This window comes from Xenopus tropicalis, chromosome 3 (assembly GCF_000004195.4).
Source record: "Xenopus tropicalis strain Nigerian chromosome 3, UCB_Xtro_10.0, whole genome shotgun sequence".
NCBI lineage: Eukaryota > Metazoa > Chordata > Amphibia > Anura > Pipidae > Xenopus > Xenopus tropicalis.
In genome coordinates, this window is record NC_030679.2 from 62331025 (window position 1) to 62344907 (window position 13883).

A 13883-nucleotide genomic window follows, 5' to 3' on the forward strand; every position below is an offset into this window, starting at 1 on the left:
TTCTGTAACTTCATGTAACAATGCTCATTCTGTGCGTATTTAATCCACCATCCTAACATAATTTCATTAACTCAATCAGACATTGTATAGTTTGTGTTATGAACAACTGTATATATGGTGGCATATACCCTGGACATAAACCAGTCATAATGCTGTATGCTATAACACACACAAACACACATATATAATATTTTCTGATAAGCAATTGAACTGAATTTTATACTGTGCAAGGTTGCATGTAAGATTAGTTTTATTCAGTATTTTTCACTTCTCTACTCTGAAAATGTCTGTGCTTGTCGGTAATGCACTGGCCTTAGTGTATCTGTTTATGGTAATCAAGTCAGCCATGGGAGAGTGGGAAACAGACAGCATGCTAATAAAGTAATACATTTGCCCTTTTAAAAATAAGTACAAGAAGAATATAACAGTGCACAAAGCTTTGAAGCGTAAAATGCATGAGTGGGAAAAGATCAACATTTTTCCAACATTTTTATTTGTGAATTTAATAATTGCCTTTTTTTGTTATTACATGGCATTTAAGTCATATTGACGTGGGAATATATATTGAATATCGTACACCCTATTGTAAAATGGAAGGGTATTATAAGTCACCTAGTAGTTCCATGGCCATATAAAGGTATGAGGCTAAAGGCCAGGTGGTTTTATACAGGTCAAGGAACTCTGAGTTGACTTCTAATATCTTTATATTTTAAATTAGGGGTACTTTATTATAATACAGTAGGTTTCTGTGAGTCTTATCAGTGCTCAGTGATGCAATCACTAAGCACTGTTTATAGGGATATCATTTACAAGATATTCATTGCTCTTGTGTATTATATTTATAATTAGGGATGAGCTAATCAGTTCCATTTCACTTCGACAAAAAATTTGCAAAAATTCCCCAAATGCATTAAAGTCAATGGGTGTTTTTCATTCTTTTTTTTTTTTTTAGTGCACAACATTTTTTGTTCAACCATTGAAGGCTATGGGAATTTTTCACAATAAAATCACTATTTATAATATATTATAAGAATTATTATTAATATCACTCATGGAACAATCTCAACGTGAGTTCAAAGTTGGAAATCTTATCCATCCTCTTGTAATAAAAATCTATTGGATTTTAAACATGTGTTCTAATCAGAATTACTAGTAGCATTGTTTTTCCTAGTGTTCCATGCTTTCTGTTCTTATCAGGTAAAGCCTATTCCCTCATTTTTTAACAATCAAAGAGAAGGATCCAATAATTCATGCCCCATGTCCTGAAAGGCTGAAGGTTGTGTCTCAGATCTAAACAAAATGGCCATCTCAAGAAACCATAATCAGGTGGTGTCAAATAAAAAAATGTTCTAGAATAATAGTGTTTGACAACAACAAAATTTCTTCAGGCAATAAACTGAGATGTACCACCCAGAGAAGTAGAACCTGCAAATCTAATTGGTTCATTAAAATTTGCAATGTGTTTTTAGCTTTAATGCATACAATTTGTAACAGAGGTGTTACAGATATTTTGCTAGCTGAACATTGAAGTTCTGTAATGTAAAAATATTACTCAATATTTCAGAATAACAATGGATACTTTTAAGAGTAAGATCAAACCATTTTTTAAAATCTTTCTGAAGCAGGGTCTAAAGGAAATAGACCTGTAAAAGAAGATATGATTAAAAGACATATCTGGTTAAAATGAGTTTAGAGGATTCACAAAATCCTTGTTGAAAAAAATCAAGATTGAATCTAAAGGTGGTCATACATGTTAACGATCTTTCCTGCGACCACTGGTTGTTAGGCACCCCAAAGTGATTGTAATCACTTACCTGATACCCTGGGCTGGTGGTCCTGTCATCAGAAAATTGCACCGGCTTGGGGTAACTTTGTGCAAATGATCCTCTTTCTTCTGCCTTCTTTCTTCAAAATCCTGGGGCCAATGCATGTGCAGTACAGTAAAAAAATCGGGCTTTTTTGTTAAAGTTTGGCTTTTCACTGCTCACTACTGAAGAAGGAAGAGGATCACCCACAGGTACCCCGGGACAGTGCAGCTTTCTACTAACAGAAACACAGAAAGAAAGGGGTAGCCAATCACAGCCTTGGAGTAACTTCAAAAAATGTTGACTTTTTGGGAACTCTTAATGTAACATTAATCTTAACTGACTCTGAGGTGTATTTTTGCAGACCATACTAGGCAAAGCTTGGTCACTGAGCTTCTGTCAATGATTGGGCCTCATCAGTTTTATTTATTTAATAAAACTATAGCACCAGTATGCTAAGAACACCAATAATTATTGATCTGGTTGTAATGTGCACTGAAAGAGGGTGGATGTGTGTGTGCTTTGATTAATATTTTGGTACCTGTTTGGTGCTAAATAAAAATATTTTCCTACAAAACTATAATTGGTTCTCAGTAATTGATTTATTGTATTGAGCTGTTTGAGTAATTGACTCACTGATCTAAATAAATTAACCCCAAAGAAAAAAGATATAGCTTGCTTTAATGAAACGTCTATCTTATTATTGAACCTTTAAAAATGTTAAATGGTTCAGATACAATCTACTTCTCAAGTTATTGTTCTAAGTATTGTTTGATGTCTGTTGGTGTCTTTGAAAATGTAATTTGGTCGGCTAGTTATAATGGTTTTGGTGAAAATGCTATTTATGTATTATATTTGGTTAAAACATTCTACATATGCATAGAACTCTCATCCAATGTAAAGCGTAAGGAAAGTTAGTTACCTTTTGCTTTGATATTATATAGGGACTGATTAAAATAGAAGAATATTCCATTCAATTTTTTTTGCATAATAAAAATGTAGTTTCAAACAACTTTTCAATATTCATAAAAAATATTTACAATTTTATTTGCCAGAAACAGACTGGCAGAAGTTCATAAAATTCATATATTATTCAACCATACTAAAGTCCCTGTTAAACAGAACAATGAATATTTGAGTTTTTTATCACTATAGAATGCACATTGATGTAGAAGTCAATGGAAGTTGTCCAAGGCAAAATGATTTTTTCAATTTTACTTTTTTGAATTTTTCAAAGAGTTTGTAGACCAATTGAAAATAGTGAGTATAATATGAATTAAATGCAATCAGGTTTTTTTTTATCACAAAAGCATGCAAATTTACACTTCACTCTGCACACTTTGTTTCTACTGTGAGAGAGTATGGCAAGCAGTATCAAGTTGGACTTTGCTGTGTTCTATCCTATTATAAACCAATGCTGTGCAAATCCTATCCTATCATGGACCAATGCTATACAAATTCTATCCTATCATGGACCAATGCTATGCAAATTCTATCCTATCATGGACCAATATTGTGCACAATACAGGCAGCTGGGACACCACTGTCAGTAGGTATTTGCATTACTATGATATGTCTTAAAAGTATGATTTTATTCATAGTGTTTGGTATATGGCAGGTATACCTTCTTGAGATAAATGGGGCACTTACTTTATCAAATGTCAAACCTGGTAATCCTGAACAATTTAAGCAGTTTGATATTTTTAAAATGTATCAACATTTTCTTGATTGTCAGAAAACGTTTTCTCTTAAAAAGAGAAAAAAGTTTGATTAAATGAACATATTTATCAAAGTCATCAGAATGTGTTGAGTGCTTTGAGTGTTAGAGTTCAGCACAATCACTAGACTCTGCTAACACTCCTCTGAAGCTCTAATCTCTTCTTTGCTGAAATGTGTAATTCATGATTATTTAGAGTGCTAAGTAAATTGTTACATTTGAAAGGCCTAATATATTTTTTTATCAAGCAGTAGCCATTGTTCCACTTGGGAAAAAAAATGCTAGGATGATAAATTGAAACCATAATTTCTCTTAATTCTAATAGGTACTTAATATATATTTTCTTTTTCGAAGAAAAGAACAGGCATTATTTTATCACTGTATCTATGGAAACATCTAAAGAAATTAAACAAATATAATAGCACTTTTTTGTTAAAATATAATCTTTCTTGAAAATCCACCACTGGTATTAATTACAGATAGTAACTGCAAACACTAATGAAATACATTCTAAGGGGTAAGAAATATCTGAGGTACCATAATTGAATGCATTTTGTAAAAAAATTAAATGTCTTTTTTGAAATCTTTATGAGCAAGTTGAATTGCAATCACAACCATATTAAAGGGTAAAACTGTAAGAGAAAATGGGAAATTGGATGGAAAGAACAGAGGAGAAACAGCCTTTGATCAATTTCGAAGTCATTTTATTGACATGATTTTACGAATACAACATTTGTTCTGCAGGCTCCTGCATAGAAACTCATCCAGTCCAAACAATCAAAGGATATCAGTTGAAACACACATAGGGTGATCACCTGCTTCCTTTCTCAAGGTCTTGTTCAATCGTCTTGACCTTTGAGCTGCCTTGTTTAGTTTTTTTTAAAGCTCTAAAATAGATTTTGATGATATTCATTACCATGCTTTGTGTTGTTAAGCCTTATATCATTTCTCCTCACGATTCAAAAGTATTGAGAGAAACAGCATACAGTGACTTGAGCCTTGATTCTGGAATGACTACAGTACAGCAGATTTTAACTCTAAAGAGAATGAGTCCTTGAAACTCTATTACAAAAGAAACATGTTAGAATTAATGTAAAGAGCTCTGTGTCTGTTGACAAGAAATTACATTATGCTGGAAAATACAGACCCTGAATATTTTCACATTTTCATATTGATATAAACCTATTGATCACATCTTGCTTTGCCAAACTAATTCATTGTTAATAGGTCTCCAATAGTGATGGGTGAAAAAATTCGCCAGGCATGGATACATGGCGAATTTCCACATTTCGGTCAACAAAATTCGCCACAGAAATTTCGCTGCACATTCAAAAATTGTCGCGAGCACCAAAAGAATTGTCGCAAGCATCAAAAGAGAATTGCCTCGCTTGTCAAAAAAATTGCGCCAAAAAGAATAGTCTCCCTCATCAAAAGAATTGTCTCCTGCGTCAAAAAGAATTGTCTCAAGCATCAAAAAAATTCCCTCATCAAAAGGACTGTCTCGCGCCAAAAAGAATTGTCTTTCAGCAAAAGAATTGTCACTCATCAAACGTATTGTTGCACGTATTGTCGCCTACGGCAATTTTTTTTTTGACGTGCTTCATTTTCCCTGCTAATTTTTCACTCATCACTAATCTCCAAGACATATATTGCTGACCTTTAGAAATAACTAAAAATATATTTTTCAGTTTAGCATCTTGACTACCATGACTAGAAGAAAATATCTTCCTGAGAACATTGATGTTTTTGAAATGCTAGAGCTTAATGGACAAAGACTTGCTAATGAAACGGAAACTGAATTTGCTTGTGTAGAGTTCTCAAATAAGCACACCATCAGCTATGGCATCTGCATAACTTCCTCTGTGATATCCAAGGGTTGGTATGACATGCAAAGACAACTTTAGATCAGTAGACAGGTGTTAAGTCCTTGCATCATGCACTTTATGTACCAAAGTAGCACCTACTGGCAAATCAGTGCACAACTCTAATATAATAAGATGTAGGTGCAAACACTTTCCCCCTGGGCAGAAGTACTAGAGCAGTAAGGGCTGCAAGAGCACCAATGGGCTTCCCCCTTCCCGCCTCTCATGAATACAATGCTGCCTAACAAAGGCAGTTTTGTATTTTTGGGGCAGCCACAGGTCTCTGAGCTCCAAAACAAATAGCAGAATCCTGGGCAGTTTGCCAGTTGATGAAGTCAGTGTGCAAATTCATAAAACAGATGCATTGCGCCTGCTTTTTGCACTTTTGCAAACTGCCTTAAAGAACATAAATGAACCCTTTTATGTACGGTATTTTTATAACCTTTTTATTAGAAACCTGAACTTCATTCCGTCATCATTTATGTAAAAGTTTTGCAGCACTTTTAAAAAATGTTATAACAAACAGAGGGCTTAACAATACATTAAACAAAGGTTTCAGAATGAAATAGGAAAATGAGAAAGAACTACTCACAAGAGCTTGTAATCTAGCCTCCTGTTACCGAGATGTCGAAATTGTTTAACTTCACATTACATAATGAAGCATGAAAATTGCAGAAACAGCGTAAATGCAGAAAATGTACAAATAGGAAATCTTCATTTATCTTCATAAGGCAACAAAATGAATTGAGTGTAAAGACTTGAAAGCAACAGTGGTTTAGTACATCAGTACTTAGGCAGTTGCATGTGAAATTGTCTGACAAATTCTAAAAAGTATTATACATATTGATACATTTACAAATATGTGTTCTAGTGAATATATCATTTAAAATGCAGGATAAGAAAGTAATCAGACTGCCTTGCCCACAGAGCTGCCTGCAGGCTGGAAGATAAATAAATATGGGCTGTAACAGCAGTGGGGATAGACTAGCGGCCATAACATTTTCATTTCCCAAGAGAAAATATAGACATAAAATGATATAAATTGGCACACATAATATCCTATCTATCCAACTAAAATATGGAGGTCTGCATTTCCTGACAGTAGCTGTTCACATGTGCCATAAGTACAATACCACTATCTCTAATGAGAAGGGATTTTTGATGATTCCTGATGTTGCTATGATAGATAGATGTAAAACAAGTAAAAATGATGCATATGCCCAGGTTTAAAGCAAACATTCCTGTTGGAGGGTGGGCATTGGTTGTTTTGCTCCTCAGGCCATACCCCCTGGGAGGCCTAGTTCAGGAACTTCTGTGGTGCTTCAAGTTAATCCTAACTTACCTAAATCTTTGAGTCTTTAACATTCCGATTCCTAAAGAAATGCTTTTTTTCAGCATTGTGCAGAATGTTAGGTTTGGTTATATATTTAATTTCATCTTTTCCATTTTGGTAAACAACAGCTGATTGCGGTTTGAATTAAACCTCTTGCCTGAAGCAACTTTCAGATTATTTTCATTTTTAGCGGCTGAAGCAAACAGTAATTTGCTTTTAGGACTGACCTTTTGCAATACTTTTCCAAACACTTTTTTATTTAAAAAAAATTATACAGTATTTCACCAGTTTTTGCAAACTTTTATTATTATTGGTTTCTATTTGTTATTCACTGGTGGTTTCCCAAGCAGCAAATAGGCTGACTGTACAGTATGTTGTAAGGGCCTGCTGCTTGTTTAGAATTGCACTGAACCAATCTGTGTTTCTTGTTTGCATCTTTAGTTCATTCTATATTAAAGGACAAATTCTGACATTTGCGAGCACGTTTTGACTTTTGTCTAGAATGCAATGTTATGCTGGCAAAAGGGAATTTTGTATATTACTGTGCTGTCACCCTGTCCTTTGCTGTGGGGCAAATGGTTATCAGCAGAGATACATAAATCTGCAATTGAAAAGTCTTCAGAATAACAGAAAAATTGATTTCAGTTACTGTCTGCATGTTATTTTTCTTTTTTGTGTTCAAATAAAAAGATTGATATACATGTGTGTGGGCATCCAATAAACAAGCAACATAGTTATTTTTTTTCATGATAGTCAGGGTTCCTGTAAGGAAGAAATATATAAACATATTTTTCATGTCTTATTGTTTAAAAGAAACTGTCTTATTGCTTGTTATGGGCTACTGCACGCGGGCAAAATAAAGCCTTTTATTACTGTCTTGTTGTCTTGGAATGAGAAATGTGCATTTAGATTCACAATACAGAACTGCAGAAATTTAGGGCATTCATAATCCCCAATCTCAACAGTAAATTTGGCTCAAATGTTAAGAACTAAAACAATTGTGGTGTGTGCATTAAATAAGACCTGAAGTTGTGCTTTTTCTTGACATGCCAGTGTGCTTGAATGTCTGCAGCAGTCTGCAGTCTGTTTGGCTTATCCAACTATTCTATCTATTTTATGACCTTGAAATATGACTGCCTCACTTGATTTTTCCTCCCCAGCAACTGGCTTGTCTCTATTTACAATATCTGACCCTTGAGCTGACATTTGTGTTGGGCCTTTTATTTATAATTTTGAAACTGACCTTTCTATTGACCTGGAACCAAGAGAACTGATGCATCACACTTAGTATCCTCGCGGTTGGTAACCACAAGCAACAAAGTACAACAGAGATGAGCCAGCATGCTCATGGATAGCATCATAGCAATATTAGTCAGAACTACCAGAAATCACAGTGGGTAATGCAATAATAGGTCAGAGTTTGATTTGTGATCTGTAGTAACCCAAAGCAACCAACTGGCATCAGCTGATATCATTCTGCCTCTTTTTTAACCGCTGGCGAAACCACAAATTTCAGTACTGTACTGGGTAAAAAAAAGTTCCCTTATACCTGCTATGAGACCAGTGATACATAGTATGTTACTAAAGTTAAATTAATCTGTTGGTTTTCCAAATTGTTATATTAAATAAAAATGTATTCATTTATGCATGGTTAACTTACTTTATAGCTATCATTTGGTGCTAGCCAACATTACTTACACTTACAGCAACTTCATCTGCATCCTGAATGTGCCATGATAAGCTTGGTGCTTGTAAAAATTGCTCTGTTTAAACCCTAGGGGTGGAATCATTACATGCACCACACTGAATTTGCTATAGTTATTGATGAAATGCGCTCATGTTTTCCTTATATATATATATATTATTTTTTTTATTTATTTACTTTTTAATATACATATATGTACTAACAATTGCACTGCTTTAATGTTACCTTATACCAATATACATTAGTTTCTTTTTTATATGTGCTCTTTGCAATGGCCATTTATGGAAACTTTCACTCATATAAGAATACTTTTTCTAACGTTTTTGTACAGAACCAATCAGTAAGTAACTATCAATGTTCTGATACACACTATGAAAAACACTGAAACCTTCTTAATAGCATGAATGCATTGCAATAACATAAATGCATTGCATATGTGGCTGTGACCAGAACATAGCAAGCAAAGAACAACAACAGTATAGAAGTGAGAGAGATGTACACTATCTTTATACAAGTAAAGAAATTTGATGATGGAAAACAGTCTATGATTTGTCCCCTTTTACAATTTATTTGACAATAATACTTGAGTCACTCACTTACAGCTAACTATCAAATGGCCTGTTATTTAAACTTAATAATATAGCCAGAAAAATACTAGAGGCTGAGAAAAGACATGTGTTCATTGATTTCAACCTTTTCTTAAATGTTATATATAATATGTGTATTGATCCATATCCAAGACAAAATACTAGAACAGGACTGTTTTAACGTTCTGTTTTAACGTACACAACAAAGTAAATCAAAATAGTAATCTATTTGTTCTTCAGTTCTGCATTACTTGTATATCAGAAAGGTACCTGAAAGGTAATTGAAAGATTCTTTGATTTATTCAAGCCGTTAATATACAATACGGAGCCAAAGGTATTTATTGAAATTCGTTTTTTGGGCCATCGGTATTATACTGACAAAAATGACACTCTGTGCTTCCTACTTGGTGGAAAATGCAGTTTAGAGAAGGTCCTTTCTTGTTTAAGCAGAATTATAAGCCTATGTACAAAGTAAGGTCCATACAGAATTGGGTTGCAGAAATAGGAGTGAAAGAACTTGATTGGCCTGCAAAGAGCGCTGACCACAACCCAACTGGATATCCATGGAATAAATTGACACACTGATGTAAGCTTAGCCTTATGGTCCAACATTACCTCTTACATATGAATGGAACATATTTCACCAGCATTGGTTCAGCATCTAGCGGAAAGCCTTCCTAGTGCTTCTGATTTAAATAAATACAGTACTTTACATTACTGAAATCTTTATGAGGTCATTAAATAGACAGATGTGTTAAATGTAACAGCACAATATTTGTTTGCAAGTAACGCACTGTGCATGTTAACAATAAGTACTTTAGTTATGACTGACTTCACCATAGTAACCTAACTACATTTTTGTTTACCAGGACCATCTATAAGGAGCAAGAGCCCTTCTCCAAAGGAGTTTACTGTGATAACAAGACTGCTTTAAGGTAATACAGATACTTTAGTTGACTGGAGTTGATATTTATATTATATTATTGTAATGTAACAAGTAAACACAACAAACTCTGAACTACTTTCGTATGCAGATAGCAAATTAATTATGATTTAAATCCATCAAAAATGTTTCATTTAATATATTTTAGGGAACAAAAGCAAAGGTGAACTTCTGACTCTTGAGATTGGATTTGATCCTTTAGACTAATTCTCTTTGAGACTTTAAGCAGATCTTCTTATTTTATTTCTGATAATTCCCTTTGAAACAATTAGTCCTGACAGCTATGGAGTCATAAGAGGTGAAAACCACAAAATCTACTTACCTCCTCTGGTAGAACAAGGTTGTAATCACTTTGTTTCACTATGTTGCACCAGCATGATACATTTGACAAATTTTAAGTAATAATGCAATTTGTTTGTCATTTATAATTTTTCCTGTACTTTATTAAGCAAATTAAGCAAAACATTAGAAAGTATGTAATGAGTGGTAAATGCAGCACATAGATAAACCCCTGCAAATCTCAGGCCCAGTAGAGTTATAAATATTTCTATAATTAAACTGTATTGTTCACAGCAGCTGTGCATAAACTTAAAAAGCATTGTAATAATGAACACGGTGCAGCCACATACACAGGCACCTTATTAAAAAATAATAGAATATCTTCTGCTGGCCCTTCCATTTGAAATGTGAGCTATCCTCGGACTCTGGAAACTGTAGAAATGATAGGCCTATAGAATAACTGTGCTGATGTAAAAATGGACACAATCATTAAAGGTATTTGTCATTGCATCCTCCAGGTTTTACATAGGATGCAATTGCTCCAAGCACATTTCAGCACTCAGTATGCTGCTGGGATTGCATGCAAAATACTGTATTATCATTATAAATATTGCACATTGAGTCTGCAATCACACTCTGCTGTCCTTGCATTTGTAATTCCAGCTGACATGCCAGTACAAGCCTTTGGCATCTATCTATATCAAACATCTTTTTAGGAATGACTCTAATCTCACATTTTGATACATTTGCCCCTTAATCACTGTATAGAATATTCATGCATTTTATCAGTATAATTACTAAAGCACTTGATAAAGGGGTTATCCCAGAAACATGTTGTGGACAATGGCACAATAAACGCACTTCTGCAAGGAAAATCCTGCTGTTGAGCCTATCTCTGTTCCTACAACTTTGATATTTAGCATTTCCCCTTTTTGGTGGTAACATAGTAACATAGTAAGTTGGGTTGAAAAAAGACATACGTCCATCAAGTTCAACCATAATGCCTATATATAACCTGCCTAACTACTAGTTGATCCAGAGGAAGGCAAAAAACCCCATCTGAAGCCTCTCTAATTTGCTGCAGAGGGGAAAAAATTCCTTCCTGACTCCAAGATGGCAATCGGACCAGTCCCTGGATCAACTAGTACTAAGAGCTATCTCCCATAACCCTGTATTCCCTCACTTGCTAAGAATCCACCCAGCCCCTTCTTAAAGTTATATAATGTATCAGCCAGCACGACTGATTTGGGGAGGGAATTCCACAACTTCACAGCTCTCACTGTAAAAAATCCTTTCCGAATGTTTAAATGGAACCTCCCTTCTTCTAAACGAAGTGGGTGCCCTCGTGTCCGTTGGAAGGACCTACTGGTAAATAAAACATTAGAAAGGTTATTATATGATCCCTTTATATATTTATACATAGTTATCATGTCACCTCTTAGGAACTACACTTTTGGCTTCTAAAGTGACCGTAGGTAAAGCTAGAGATATTTTGGTTTATTTAATTACTACAGCAACATACTAGAGATAATATTACACAATTTGCATGTTGCAATGGGTCTGGAAACCAATCACAACTTCTATGGGTAATGGCATCCATATTTCTTACTGCAGATAACATACTAGCTTTTATCTTTACTAAGGAAATAAGTGTGTCAGTCCTACGTAGAGATGGTCAGTGCGTGCAGTAAGCTGTGCACTAAAATTTTAATGCAATTAAAGGAAATAGAAATTTTTCTACAGACTACAGGTTGGGCAAATTTCCCTTTATTATCCCATGCTTAATAATTCAATCACTTTGTGGGCTTTGTGATGGATTAGGAAGTTTGTTTTCCTCTGATGATGGTTTAGAGATTAGTTTGACACCAAGTTCATTTCTTTTAAAATGAATATAATTAAGCTGAACTGCTCATGGAAGATAATTTCACATTAATTAGAACAAGGATTGACAAGCATATTAAATCAGGCTTATTATACATTTTTTGCATATAAATTATATTATTATGTAAAGGAGTTGTTTCCTTACAATTATTATCAAAACATTTTTTAACAGAAGACATTTACATGCTTCACAAGTTTTTCTTTATGATCAAAGCTGTGGTTCATATTACCTTATCCACCTTGCTATTGCAAATGGCGTATCATAAATGTAAAGATACAAGCGGACACAAAGTATATAAGATTAGAGAGAGATAAAATAATTGTTCAAGGCTGTTGTTCAAAAAAGGGCAAATTTATGTATAATGAAATGATTTACAGCAATAGTTCTCGTGAGAGTCATATTATTTGTTGGGATTAGTAATGAGCAAATCTGTCCCATTTGGCTTTGTTGTAAAATGCGCAAACCTTTGAAAAGATTTGTGAAAAGGCTAGGAAAAAATTTTCAGCGTCATTTTGCGCAAATGTTTCCACACCGAATTTGTGCGCCCGTTTTGTAAAATAATCTGCCAACGGTGAAGCACGGAAATTTGCCGTGAATCCATGACTGTCGAAAAATTTTGCTCATCACTAGTTGGGATATATGACAAAGCTAAATGTTTTTTCTCTGTCTCTCTCTCTTAACTAACAAAAAGTGATAGCAAAAGTCTACTGCATTAACTACTTTGACCAAGTATAGACTGAAGTATCGGAATAATAATTTGAATAATATTTAAATAATTTAAAATAGACCAACATTATGTAGTGTTAATTAAAGGAAAACTAAATCCCCAGAATGAATACTTAACCAACAGATAATTGGCAGTAAATATTGCCCTTTTACATCCTTTCCCTTGATCCACCATTTAGTGATGGGCTGTGTGCTCCCTCAGAGATCACCTGACAGGAAATAATGCAGCTCTAACTGTAACAGGAAGTAGTGTGGGAGTAAAAAACAGAGCTCTGTCCATTCATTGGTAAACTAAAATTTATCTGTGCCCTTGGTTTGTGTGTGACCCCAATGAATCATACAATCCCAGGGGACAGGCCTTAGTACTTAATATGACAATTTTCTTTTTAGGATTTTAGGAATGGTACATAGTACTGGAATATTTGTTTGAAAATGGACAAAGCAGGGTATTTACCTATGGGCTGTTTTGTGCAATATATACCTGTGGAGGTATTATTTTCCTTTAAAATATATACAATTTTTCAAGTCAAGTCCAAAATTAGATTATTTCCTAATTATTATTAGTGTGAATGACACTTATTTAAAAGGCATCAGTATATTCTGCAGCACTGTACAGTAGCTGGCTTTGTATATACAGATTACAGATACGGTGAAGGAATGGGCAAGATCAAGAGCTAGCAAAATGAAACATTTGGTAATGAGAATTGCATTTAGCAGGCGTCCCATAGTATGTATACTGAAGAAAATGTAGGGTTGGGTGATACCTTTTATTGGCTAACTGAGTAAGTTAAAATTGCAAGCTTTTGAGATGTAATATTACCATCTCTTCTTCAGGCTTTAAGCTTTAGGTTTTTTAATGGCTAACAAGGTTCAACACCTTACTTCTATGTATACTGAAGGAATACTAGGCTAGTTGATGGGACGAGGGAGGGAATTCCAGAGAAAGTTTGCAGCTCTAGCAATGTCTTAAATGCATTTATGACAAAAGGTCATTTGTGAGGAGTAGAAAAGTAAGAGAGTGTAACAATCGATTTTGTGAGTTCC

The 13883-nt window shown here is 34.3% G+C and overlaps 1 protein-coding gene across 4 annotated transcripts in view; it reads left to right on the forward strand.

Moving 5' to 3' along the window:
• The window catches only part of syt1 (synaptotagmin 1), a 269823-nt gene that overhangs the window by 145683 nt on the left and 110257 nt on the right, over nucleotides 1-13883 (forward strand). For all 4 annotated transcript variants that reach the window (XM_018092261.2, XM_018092263.2, XM_018092262.2 and 1 more), the window contains one exon: nucleotides 9879-9944. The gene's annotated coding sequence lies outside the window, so the exon portion shown is untranslated. The remainder of the gene's footprint in view (nucleotides 1-9878; nucleotides 9945-13883) is intronic.